Source organism: Raphanus sativus, unplaced genomic scaffold, assembly GCF_000801105.2.
Source record: "Raphanus sativus cultivar WK10039 unplaced genomic scaffold, ASM80110v3 Scaffold1587, whole genome shotgun sequence".
Classification (NCBI taxonomy): Eukaryota; Viridiplantae; Streptophyta; class Magnoliopsida; order Brassicales; family Brassicaceae; genus Raphanus; species Raphanus sativus.
Window position 1 is genome coordinate 4260 of NW_026616896.1, and position 12713 is coordinate 16972.

The window sequence follows — 12713 nt, forward strand, 5'->3', positions numbered from 1 at the left end:
ACTTCCTGGTTATTCTCACTGATTAGTGGTTCCAAATAAAGCTTCTTAGATCGTGGCATCCTGGTTTGATAAGAATCATGAAGATAATGGCATATGTCCGAACAGGCTAATCTGGAATCATCTGGATAGAAGGTGGATATCTTGTTGCTCACAACACTTATGAGATTTATTCAACTTCCTGGTTATTCTAACTGATTAGTTGTTCCAAATAAAGCTTCTTAGATCGTGGTTCTTCCTGGTTTGATAAGAATCATGAAGATAATGGCATATGTCCGAACAGGCTAATCTGGAATCATCTGGACAGAAAGTAGGATATCTTCTTACTCAACAACTCCTATGAGATTTATTCAACTTCCTGGTTACTCTCCACTGATTAGTGGTTCCAAATAAACTTCTTAGATCGTGGTTCATCCTGGTTTTATAAAGAATCAATGAAAAAGATAATGGCATATGTCCGAACACAGCTAATCTGGAATCATCTGGATAGAAAGTGGGATATCTTCTTACTCACAACTCCTATGAGATTTATTCAACTTCCTGGTTATTCTTGTGTAAGCCATGACCAGAGACCTTGAGGAGAAGCTGAGTAAACAACTGATGAGGAGGCTACTGGAGAGGAGAACCAAGACCAGAACCAGAACCAGAGAGAGACACCAGGAGAGCCAGCAAGTGTGTGGATTGGACCAGTGACTAGATCAAGGCTGAAAGCACAAGAGGAGGAGGCTCTTACACTTAGTCAAAAACGTGGGCTGAGAGTTCCAAGGGAGATAACCAAGACAAACCAGCCTGTTGGTTCAATTTAATTAAATTGTAATGTTTCTGGTTATTGGGCTTTATTTAATTTAAACCAGAAACAATTAAACCAGGTTGGGTAGATTAGGACTTTAAATCAAACCAATTTCGTGGCTTATTAGTATTAGGATTAGGATTAAACCATCTGGTTTAAGCCTAGGGTTTTCTTTTGATTTTTGTCGACATTGTTTTAAGAGTTCTAAGCAGTTTGCTTTGAAACTCATTCAACTTTTAATCTAAAACCTTTTCATACAAGTTGTTTCAAAGTCTCTAGCTTTCTCTGTTCAGCTCAAGAACATTGATCTCACTAAGGGAAGGAATTCCTAGTGAACCCATCTTAGACAATACAAGGTGATCTTGTGTCTTTGAGTAGCAAAACAGCTTCTGAGCAATCCATAGCTCTTTAGCAAAGTTCATCATCAACATCTATCATCTATCCACAAGCCTTGAAGCAGATTGAGTCTTTGATTCTCTGTTTGCAAGGATTATCCAAGCAACTACCCACCTACAAGAGATCCAGGGAGAGACAGCCATTCAGGGCTGCACCAAGTGGTATCAGAGCCTCTTGAAGGTTTAGGGTTTGATTTTCTTAAGCTAGGTCACGACTTACATCTACTATCCAGCAATCTATTATGTTTTCTCTTAGAAAACAGGAAGAGAAGTGTGACACCCGTCACTTTCTAACTAAATGGCCACGTGTCAACCGACACCTCAACAAATAACAATGTGACACCAGTCTCCACTAAATAGTGAACGGCGGGCCACCAACCATAACACATAATACAAAAGGCCATATACCTAACTATACTCTCAGCCCAAGCCCAAAATAAAATCCGAAGGAAAAGTCCAGTAGCACCGAGTCCGTCCCGTATCACATTGATGCTTGTCTCACCTGAAATAGGGAAGAAAGAGGGGTGAGCGATAGGGGAATCGCTCAGTGAGGTATGGGGTGCTACCCCGAAGTCCATGGACCCGGTCATAACACTCTGAATAAAGATAATTTAAATCTAATACGTACAAGCACGGCACCTAAAGTACCCAAGCAACAAACAATGGTCCTACGCGAGGTGCGCACTCGCTGCCCACTAACAGGCCAAAATAAATACAACACCCGCCCGAGATAGTGCTCGGTATCACCGCCCGTAGACGATTTATCGACCCACCGAGGTTACAGCTTAACCGGTCGACTAAGGCGGCTGTAACCTCCAAACAAGCTAACAGGAACACCTTCCTTTAGCCATCTACAAACAAATCTAACTAAAGATTACATTAAGTGAAGCAATCAATGTTGAACCATCTAACACCCTAGTTCCAGTTTAAGCAAGCAACCTAACTAAGCAAGCAACCTAAGCTAAACAAGCAATGACAGACTCGATTTCACGCAGACGGAACATATTAAAAATAAATTATATTTATTCAAAATCCTAAGCCGCATACGAGAAGTTCGGGAATAGCCCTCACCTTAGAAAATGTAGAGAAGTGGTATCTATGAACTTCAGATGCTCAAATAGACTCCAAATCTGAAATCAGGGCGAAATTTCGGGTCAGAACGCCCTTCGAACGGGTGAAAACGGGTCTGGTCAAAGTCTACGGAAAAGTCAACCCGCTGGTCAAAGGTCAACCCGGTCAAACCTTGACCAGAAATCAATTTGACATAACCGACCGGTTTAACCTAACCGACTCTAACCGAATTGAAATTAATTTAAATCGGGTCAAACCAGTCAACCGACCGGTTTACCGAGTCAACCGAGTTGACCCGCTGAGTCGACTCGGCCGAGTTGACCGAGTCACCAGCGAGTCTCCGGCGACGGTCACCAGCGGTGACGGCGGAGGCTTACCGCGGTAACGGCGGTCCGGCAGCGGAGAAGCGGTGTTCCGGCGGCGGCGAACTACGGCGGAGCAGCAGTGGTCCGGTGGTGGGGTTGGCGATTTCCGGCGAAACTTCGGAGGGTGCGTACGGCTTCGTCCGAGCTCCGATTGCGGCGATTCTGGTGGCTATGGATTCGTCTCGACGAGAGGAACACGATGGTGGTCTTGCATGCACGAAATTCGCGACGGTTAGGAAGATATGGTCGATTTGCCAAAACGGCCGAAACAAAGCTTAGAAGCATGGTGGCCTCCGGCGGTTTCTTGCTGTTGTGAACGGTGGGGACGAGCTCGACTTGGTCTTGGCGTGCAGTGGTCGATGGCGTGCTCCATTGATGATTAAAACTCTCTAATAGCTTCACTTCAAAGATTTCTCACACTCTTTTTCTTGAACTCTCTCTCTCTCTCAACTTCTCATTTTCTTTTTCTTTGTTTGCAGGTGGAGAAAACAATGTTGCCAGGATTAGGAGGTGGCTATTTATAGACAAACTTTGGGTCTTATGTAAATGCACGGACGTTAGCATGCTAACAGATTCTGAAAATCAAAGTCGGGTCGTTACAATTCTCCCACACTAATAAGGAATTCGTCCTCGAATTCGAGTCTTCCGTTGACTCCTCAATATCAACGTAACAAATCTTTGAATAATCCATCTGCTATGTCTCTGAGGCCTCCTACTGAATCTCATCTCTTTTCTAACGAACTCTGACATACATAGTCGACAATCCATTAAATACTTTCACTTGACGATCTCTAACCTCCACTAACTGATAAGATGCACACAATTTTTCGGAAGTCATCTGGCGGCTGCTGTAAATTGAGCTCTGGCTCTATCCCGATTTTTCTCGGTTTAATCCTTTTAACTTCTGAATCTTATATATCTTATATCATTTCTGAAATGTCCTCATTTTCAGGTATACTTGATCGCTAATCCGTAACTTCAAATCCTTACGACGTTTAACTTCATAATTCCTCTGACGGTCATGATCTTCCTTAAATCTAACTTTAAGCATGTCCATTTGCTTTACTCTTTTTTGAACCATTGATGGTCTTATACTTGTTGCTCCCCCACTTTTGTCTAAAAGTGGTGTACGGTGAGGCTTACCATAAAGAGTTTCATATGGTGCCCACCTAATACTCATATGATAGCTTTCATTGTAACTGAAATGTGCGAGAGGTAGATATCCTCGAGCTTCTTTCCCACTCAAAGATACAAGCCCCGAACTATTCCACTAAAGTCTGAATGATCTTCTCTGTCTGGCTAACTAACTGCGGATGATAATCGTACTCAAATAAATATTTGTCTCAAGCGTCTTCTGAGAAGCTCTCCAAAATGCAGATATAAACTTTGCTTCCCGGTCTGATACAAAGCTGGCGAGAACTCCGTGTAACACAACTGATCAGTTCTGTCTGTCTCCTTAATTACTAAAAAAATAAACTTACTCGGTGAGTCTATCCAAGACTATGCATGTGGTGGTCGACAATCCAGTAACAATATCCATAATCACCAAACCTCGTTTCCACTCTGATAAAAGCAAGCTCAACATAACAATGATAGGTAACTCGTCCTCATACATAATCATCTGGCATATCTTGTGCTGCAATGCAATGTAGCTACAACCCCTTTTTTTCCTACTAGTCCGAAGATAATAACACCTCATATCTCTGAATTTCTTAACATTTTCCGGGCAGATAGGAAAACGCAAGTGGTGTACTTGCTGTAAGATCCATTTTCTTAATAGCTTATCGTCCGACACACAAACTCGGTTTTAGCACAAGTACATCCGGCTCAAAACTGTAGAATATCCAAATCTCTCAAACCTGATCTGTTTAACTAAAGCCATGTCGCTAACATGTGCTTGGTGTACTCTCCACAGTAAATCTGCACGTCTAGTGATCGAAAACCAGTTGTATCCTCCTCTACTGAACTGAACATAATCCCCGAACTTGCAAGTGTTCCAGTGATCTCTTGAACCTTCTTGTTTCTTAAGACATTGCTCATGTTCCACTTGGTTGACCTTACCAAATGACACGTGATATCCAATCTGTAGACTCTTACCAACTCAAAACAAATCATAAGTACTGCCCAAAGTATAAGTTTTAAAGAGTGAACGTATAGTTCAGATTTTGATGGTCCCAATGAACCTCAACTCCGTTCCGTACAATTACAATCTCCAACTTTCAACGCAAATGCAACTGATGCTAACTCCAAGTCGTGCATATAATGATTGGCCACAAACAATATGATGACTGACTGCGAACATAAAACTTAGTACACTTCTCGCTATGACGGTGATGGCAACGGGGACAACTCTGTTTCCCATACTAGTTTTCTGCTCACTTCTGGGACTATGATGCCCTTCTAGAATTAGTCTAATCTGCTAAAAGAAGTTCTTGTCTCCCTGCTAGACTTACCTCCTGATGAGTAGCTTTCTCCACTAAATCTTTCAATCTGCAGTGATTGACGTAACAACATCTGGTGTGAAGCTCTACTCGCATCTCATCCAAAATTCTCTAATTAGTTCTCCTGCTGAAATGCCACCTCTAGAAAATCTTCAAAGTCTACTGATCCCAATCTCATATTCCTTGATAATCATGGTTCTTTGGTTTACATGCTCGATGGCGCTCTTCTTCCTATCCATAGCTTCTTTTGCAAAGTACTTCATGTCGACTCTTGGATAAAATCTGCAAAGGTAACTTTATCATGTCCAATGTGACTCCATCGTACTCCTTTGCACCATACTAGCGCATCTTCACGCAAATACTGCATAGTTAATCTAAGAAACAATTCTGGTAGGCACTCAATAAATTCCTAGTTTCCTCTTCAACTCATCTCCCAATCACGTGCAACTGTAGTATCCATTGTTCCTCCAAATTGCTCCATATCCATGTTCCTCATCTGACTTGATGTTTATGCAATGACTTGATCCTACTGCGTCAAATACAAAATCCGCAATTGCTCAACATACTCCGATATACTCCAGAAATATATCAATGTGTCGTCGATAAATACAATCATGCAACTTATCCAAGTGCTCACGAAAAAATTTATTCTTAAGTTTCATGAATATTATCCAAGCATTCGTCTCCCCAAATGATACCATTACAATCTAATAATATCTACAACATGTACGGAGGACCGTATTCCGTACACACTCTTCAGCTGTAACAATCTGATGGTATCCCGTTGACAAGTCAATTTTCGAAAACGATGAATCTCCATGCAGCTTAATCCAATAACCCATCAAAAGACGAAAGCGGTAACTATCCTCAATGGCTATATTTTCAAGCCTCTGTAGTCTATACAAACCATGAAAACTCTATATTCCTTCTTAACGATCAATACTGGCGCTCCCCACGTTGAAGTACTCGGCCTGGTAAAACTCCGGTCTGATTTATTTTCCATCTGTCTTTTCAGCTCGGCCATCTCTACTGGCACTAATCCGTATGGAACTTGTGAAACCGGTGCTATCCTTGGTTCCAACTCAATTGCAAAAACGTGTCTTCTATCCACTTATGGTCTTCCAAAATCCTCAAATACATCCTCATATTCAGCAATAACTAGAAAGTCATCCGACTAATGTCGTCCATCATCTTGAACCATCGAAATGGTCACCCAAAAATCCATTTGCATCTCCATCAATAACTCCTCAGCATAATGCAATAATAACAACATCTACTCCAAGAATCCGAACTCTTGCCCTTTGAAAAATCAACAGTACTTGATACCATGATAACCAATCCACCTTAATAGAGACATCATAAAACTCAGCTCCAACTCTGACGATTCTTGAATAACCTGACCTCTCCACGTACGACTAGTACAACTCCGATGAATATAAATAGCTCCCAACGTCCTATGCCAGTTGTCTAACTGACACATCTCTGAAATGATAAACACATCCAAAAACTGGCAAGCATGCTAAGTGTAACTCCAACATCAACACAACGCAAGTTGCCACACCCTAATTCAAAAGCGATCTCCACGAGTTTATAACCCCTCCAAAATAATCACAATACTCGTACTCATACACAACACATGCCAACCAATGGCTCAAACCTCACATCACATAAAAATCATGTAACAAAAACTCGTGGGACGATGGCTTGAAATCGGGTGGTGGCAGAAACGTCACATATCCACTCCTGGATAACCTCGGTGTAATGACTGAAGAAACGGATAAACTCCTGAGCAATCTGAAAAACTGAGACATCGCACATCTGCTGAAAGTCTTGTAGATTACTATTGGCCGAAGAACGAATGACGATGATTTTACTCATCGTCATAAAAAGAGACAATTGAGTTAGTAATTACTGGACAGAATGGTGCTAAAAGAATTTCCAAAACTTTTTTTTTTATTATTATATATTATATAAAATATTTGAAAACGTTGAAAACCGAATCCCCTGACCGCCATCCCGGGACAGAACCGGGACGGAACCGCGCTCTGATACCAAAAATGTGACACCCGTCACTTTCTAACTAAATGGCCACGTGTCAACCGACACCTCAACAAATAACAATGTGACACCAGTCTCCACTAAATAGTGAACGGCGGGCCACCAACCATAACACATAATACAAAAGGCCATATACCTAACTATACTCTCAGCCCAAGCCCAAAATAAAATCCGAAGGAAAAGTCCAGTAGCACCGAGTCCGTCCCGTATCACATTGATGCTTGTCTCACCTGAAATAGGGAAGAAAGAGGGGTGAGCGATAGGGGAATCGCTCAGTGAGGTATGGGGTGCTACCCCGAAGTCCATGGACCCGGTCATAACACTCTGAATAAAGATAATTTAAATCTAATACGTACAAGCACGGCACCTAAAGTACCCAAGCAACAAACAATGGTCCTACGCGAGGTGCGCACTCGCTGCCCACTAACAGGCCAAAATAAATACAACACCCGCCCGAGATAGTGCTCGGTATCACCGCCCGTAGACGATTTATCGACCCACCGAGGTTACAGCTTAACCGGTCGACTAAGGCGGCTGTAACCTCCAAACAAGCTAACAGGAACACCTTCCTTTAGCCATCTACAAACAAATCTAACTAAAGATTACATTAAGTGAAGCAATCAATGTTGAACCATCTAACACCCTAGTTCCAGTTTAAGCAAGCAACCTAACTAAGCAAGCAACCTAAGCTAAACAAGCAATGACAGACTCGATTTCACGCAGACGGAACATATTAAAAATAAATTATATTTATTCAAAATCCTAAGCCGCATACGAGAAGTTCGGGAATAGCCCTCACCTTAGAAAATGTAGAGAAGTGGTATCTATGAACTTCAGATGCTCAAATAGACTCCAAATCTGAAATCAGGGCGAAATTTCGGGTCAGAACGCCCTTCGAACGGGTGAAAACGGGTCTGGTCAAAGTCTACGGAAAAGTCAACCCGCTGGTCAAAGGTCAACCCGGTCAAACCTTGACCAGAAATCAATTTGACATAACCGACCGGTTTAACCTAACCGACTCTAACCGAATTGAAATTAATTTAAATCGGGTCAAACCAGTCAACCGACCGGTTTACCGAGTCAACCGAGTTGACCCGCTGAGTCGACTCGGCCGAGTTGACCGAGTCACCAGCGAGTCTCCGGCGACGGTCACCAGCGGTGACGGCGGAGGCTTACCGGCGGTAACGGCGGTCCGGCAGCGGAGAAGCGGTGTTCCGGCGGCGGCGAACTACGGCGGAGCAGCAGTGGTCCGGTGGTGGCGTTGGCGATTTCCGGCGAAACTTCGGAGGGTGCGTACGGCTTCGTCCGAGCTCCGATTGCGGCGATTCTGGTGGCTATGGATTCGTCTCGACGAGAGGAACACGATGGTGGTCTTGCATGCACGAAATTCGCGACGGTTAGGAAGATATGGTCGATTTGCCAAAACGGCCGAAACAAAGCTTAGAAGCATGGTGGCCTCCGGCGGTTTCTTGCTGTTGTGAACGGTGGGGACGAGCTCGACTTGGTCTTGGCGTGCAGTGGTCGATGGCGTGCTCCATTGATGATTAAAACTCTCTAATAGCTTCACTTCAAAGATTTCTCACACTCTTTTTCTTGAACTCTCTCTCTCTCTCAACTTCTCATTTTCTTTTTCTTTGTTTGCAGGTGGAGAAAACAATGTTGCCAGGATTAGGAGGTGGCTATTTATAGACAAACTTTGGGTCTTATGTAAATGCACGGACGTTAGCATGCTAACAGATTCTGAAAATCAAAGTCGGGTCGTTACAAGAAGGCTAAAGAACCAGTAACAAGGGAGCTGTTGCAAAGAGGAGAAAAAGTTATCCAGATTCCACCCTTCTATGGAGAGTTTGATCCAAATACATATCTAGAATGGGAAAAGGAGGTGGATTTCTTTTTTCACTGCCATAGATACACAGCAGAGAAGCAGGTTCATATAGCAACTACTGGCTTATATGGGTATGCCCTTGAATGGTGGTATCAACTTGCTAACAAAAGAAAACAGTGTGGAGAGTTACAGATTTCTTCTTGGTATGAGATGAAGTCTGTCATGAAGAAAAGGTTTGTAGCCAAGAGGTATGGTCAAACTGATTTGAAAAGGATACACTGTCAATCTGGGGCAGCTACAGGACGTGCTAGAACACCAAAACATCAGCCAAAGACATACTATGGTGGTGAGACACAAAGAAAGTTGCAGCTACATCAAGCATATTTTGAGGAATTGGAAAGCACACAGTTCAAGCAAGACCTCAGGAACATGATAGATCAATCACTCACTGCTGTGATCAAAATCCCACATCAGGGGCCAGTCCCACGTCCAGCATCAAGAGATGATGAGCTAAGTTGTTACAAGAAGGAACCAGCAGAGCATAAGGAAAAGATTGCAACAAAACCGGCTGTGAAGATATCAGAGATTCAACTACAGCAAGAGGAGCACATACCAGGAGCTTTGTGTGGTCTTAATCATGATCAAAACAAGGCTAAAGAAGAAGGAGAACCTGATGAGGCACTTGTAGTTCATAAAGAGCCACTTGAGACTTTGATTGAACAAGGTGGATTCATTAGATTGTTTTCTTGTGATTTACTGATCAGACTTATGGTATGTTTTCAGTTCAGCTTAGTAGAGCATCTGAGAGTTGTCAAAGGACTGCAACAAGTCGTTTTTGAACCAGGAGGAAGCTTGAGTGTTGGTAGAAGTAGTAACAATTTTCTTGGTCAGAAAACAGTTTCATACAAGCTTAATTTGCAGGGTTCATTCACTCCTAAAGAACAAGATTTGAGGTCAAATCTTTTTGAAGGGAGAGAGGATGGAGTGATCCTAACTAGCTGCAGTAAACATAGAGGAAGAACAGGAGGCAACACATCCTTTATCAGCTTCATAACTGATCAGAACAAGCTGAGAAGAGATAAACAGGAACTGGTGGTGGTTAAAGGGGAGCCAGAACAGGAGGATGAGTATGGGGACCAAACCACACGACCTCCTGACCAGAGGGAGATTAAACTGAGAGTATATGGTCTTATGATCATGACTAGGACGGGTGTAGGATCATCCTGGAGAGGAGCAGTCAGCTTCAAACTCAACAAAGAGGAGGAATCATCTGCCTTTGAAGGTACCTACCTTGAGAAGAGTTTCAAGATGTTATTGAGACATGAGAAAGGATTGCAGAGCTTTGTATTTGACCCTGGAAAGATTAGAGAAGTGAGGATATCTCTCAAGGCCATATCATGCACTCTGGTGTTGAGTGATCAGGGTTCTATCATCATACAGAGCTTGGATTTGAGGTCAAATCCTTTTAAAGGAGGAGGGGATGGTGTAGCCATGACCAGAGACCTTGAGGAGAAGCTGAGTAACACTGATGAGGAGGCTACTGATGAGGAGAACCAAGACCAGAACCAGAACCAGAGAGAGACACCAGGAGAGCCAGCAAGTGTGTGGATTGGACCAGTGACTAGATCAAGGCTGAAAGCACAAGAGAGGAGGCTCTTACACTTAGTCAAAAACGTGGCTGAGAGTTCCAAGGGAGATAACCAAGACAAACCAGCCTGTTGGTTCAATTTAATTAAATTGTAATGTTTCTGGTTATTGGGCTTTTATTTAATTTAAACCAGAAACAATTAAACCAGGTTTTGGGTAGATTAGGACTTTAAATCAAACCAATTTCGTGGCTTATTAGTATTAGGATTAGGATTAAACCATCTGGTTTAAGCCTAGGGTTTTCTTTTGATTTCTGTCGACATTGTTTAAGAGTTCTAAGCAGTTTGCTTTGAAACTCATTCAACTTTTAATCTAAAACCTTTTCATACAAGTTGTTTCAAAGTCTCTAGCTTTCTCTGTTCAGCTCAAGAACATTGATCTCACTAAGGGAAGGAATTCCTAGTGAACCCATCTTAGACAATACAAGGTGATCTTGTGTCTTTGAGTAGCAAAACAGCTTCTGAGCAATCCATAGCTCTTTAGCAAAGTTCATCATCAACATCTATCATCTATCCACAAGCCTTGAAGCAGATTGAGTCTTTGATTCTCTGTTTGCAAGGATTATCCAAGCAACTACCCACCTACAAGAGATCCAGGGAGAGACAGCCATTCCAGGGTTGCACCAATTCTCCACTGATTAGTGGTTCCCAATCAAGCTTCTTATATATTGGTTCATCCTGGTTTGATAAGAAGCATGAAGATATTGCCATATGTCCGAACAGGCTAATCTGGAATCATCTGGGTAGAAAGTGGGATATCTTCTTACTCACAACTCCTATGAGATTTATTCAACTTCCTGGTTATTCTCCACTGATTAGTGGTTCCCAATCAAGCTTCTATATATTGGTTCATCCTGGTTTGATAAGAATCATGAAGATATTGCCATATATGTCCGAACAGGCTAATCTGGAATCATCTGGATAGAAAGTGGGATATCTTCTTACTCACAACTCCTATGAGAGATTTATTCAACTTCCTGGTTATTCTCCACTGATTATAAATGTGGCTTCCATATCAAGCTTCTTATATATATGGTTTCATCCTGATAAGAATCATGAAGATATTGCCATATGTCCGAACAGGCTAAATCTGGAATCATCTGGATAGAAAGTGGGATATCACTTCTTACTACAACTCCTATGAGATTATTCAACTTCCTGGTTATTCTCCACTGATTATTGGTTCCAAATAAAGCTTCTTAGATCGTGGTTCATCCTGGTTTGATAAGAATCATGAACATAATGGCATATGTCCGAACAGGCTAATCTGTAATCATCTGGATAGAAGGTGGGATATCTTTGTTGCTCACAACACTTATGAGATTACATATTCAACTTCCTGGTTATTCTCCCACTGATTAGTGGTTCCAAATAAAGCTTCTTAGATCATTGTTTCATCCTGGTTTGATAAGAATCATGAAAGATAATGACATATGTCCGAACCAGGCTAATCTGTAATCATCTGGATAGAAGGTGGATATCTTGTGAGAGAATGTAAAGATTAAGAAGAGATTGTGAGAATCATTATGAGAATTCAAGAGAAAGAGAGAAGTGGTTTTGCGAAGAGAAACAAAGAAAGAGGAAACTGTTTCCTTGATTCATTTGGGTCACATACAACATACATAAATAGCCATATCGAGATACAAGAAGAATAATAAACAAAAGATGCTCAGATGCTCAGACTGGTCTTGGATAGTGACAGCACAGGAACGGCTCCAAGGAAGAGTGAACATGTGATCTTTATATTAAACAACTCCTGCCGACATCTCTCCTTTGTCCTGACCTTCCAACGGCATTCTTCTTCTCCTAAACCTTCCTAGGCAAGTTATTCTTTACTTCCTTGTGGCGGTTAGGATCATTTGAATCCGAGAGAGGCAATGCACATACTTGTAGAACAAGGCATTGCCATCCAAGCACATCTTTGATATATCTGATCTTGTTTATCTTCTTATGCCTTCATGTCAACACTCCCCCTCAAGCTTGACCATATGGAACAAGTCAAGCTTGGAAGCCATGAAGCAATCCCTCATTAAAACCTTAGCTTGGTAAAACCCAATGGGACAAAAACCAAGCCAAGGAAAAAGAGTAGATCACTTCATGGAGGAGAGATCAGTGACATGAGAGA

The 12713-nt window shown here is 42.1% G+C and overlaps 1 long non-coding RNA gene across 1 annotated transcript; it reads right to left on the minus strand.

The window, feature by feature from the left end:
- Positions 1-4072: 4072 nt before the first annotated feature.
- LOC130504447 (uncharacterized) lies at positions 4073-8877 on the minus strand. Its single transcript, XR_008941269.1, has 3 exons — positions 8294-8877; positions 7917-7975; positions 4073-7347 (listed from the first exon to the last, which is right to left on the minus strand). It is a non-coding gene; the product is annotated as an uncharacterized LOC130504447 (long non-coding RNA).
- Between the last annotated feature and the right edge of the window lie 3836 nt (positions 8878-12713).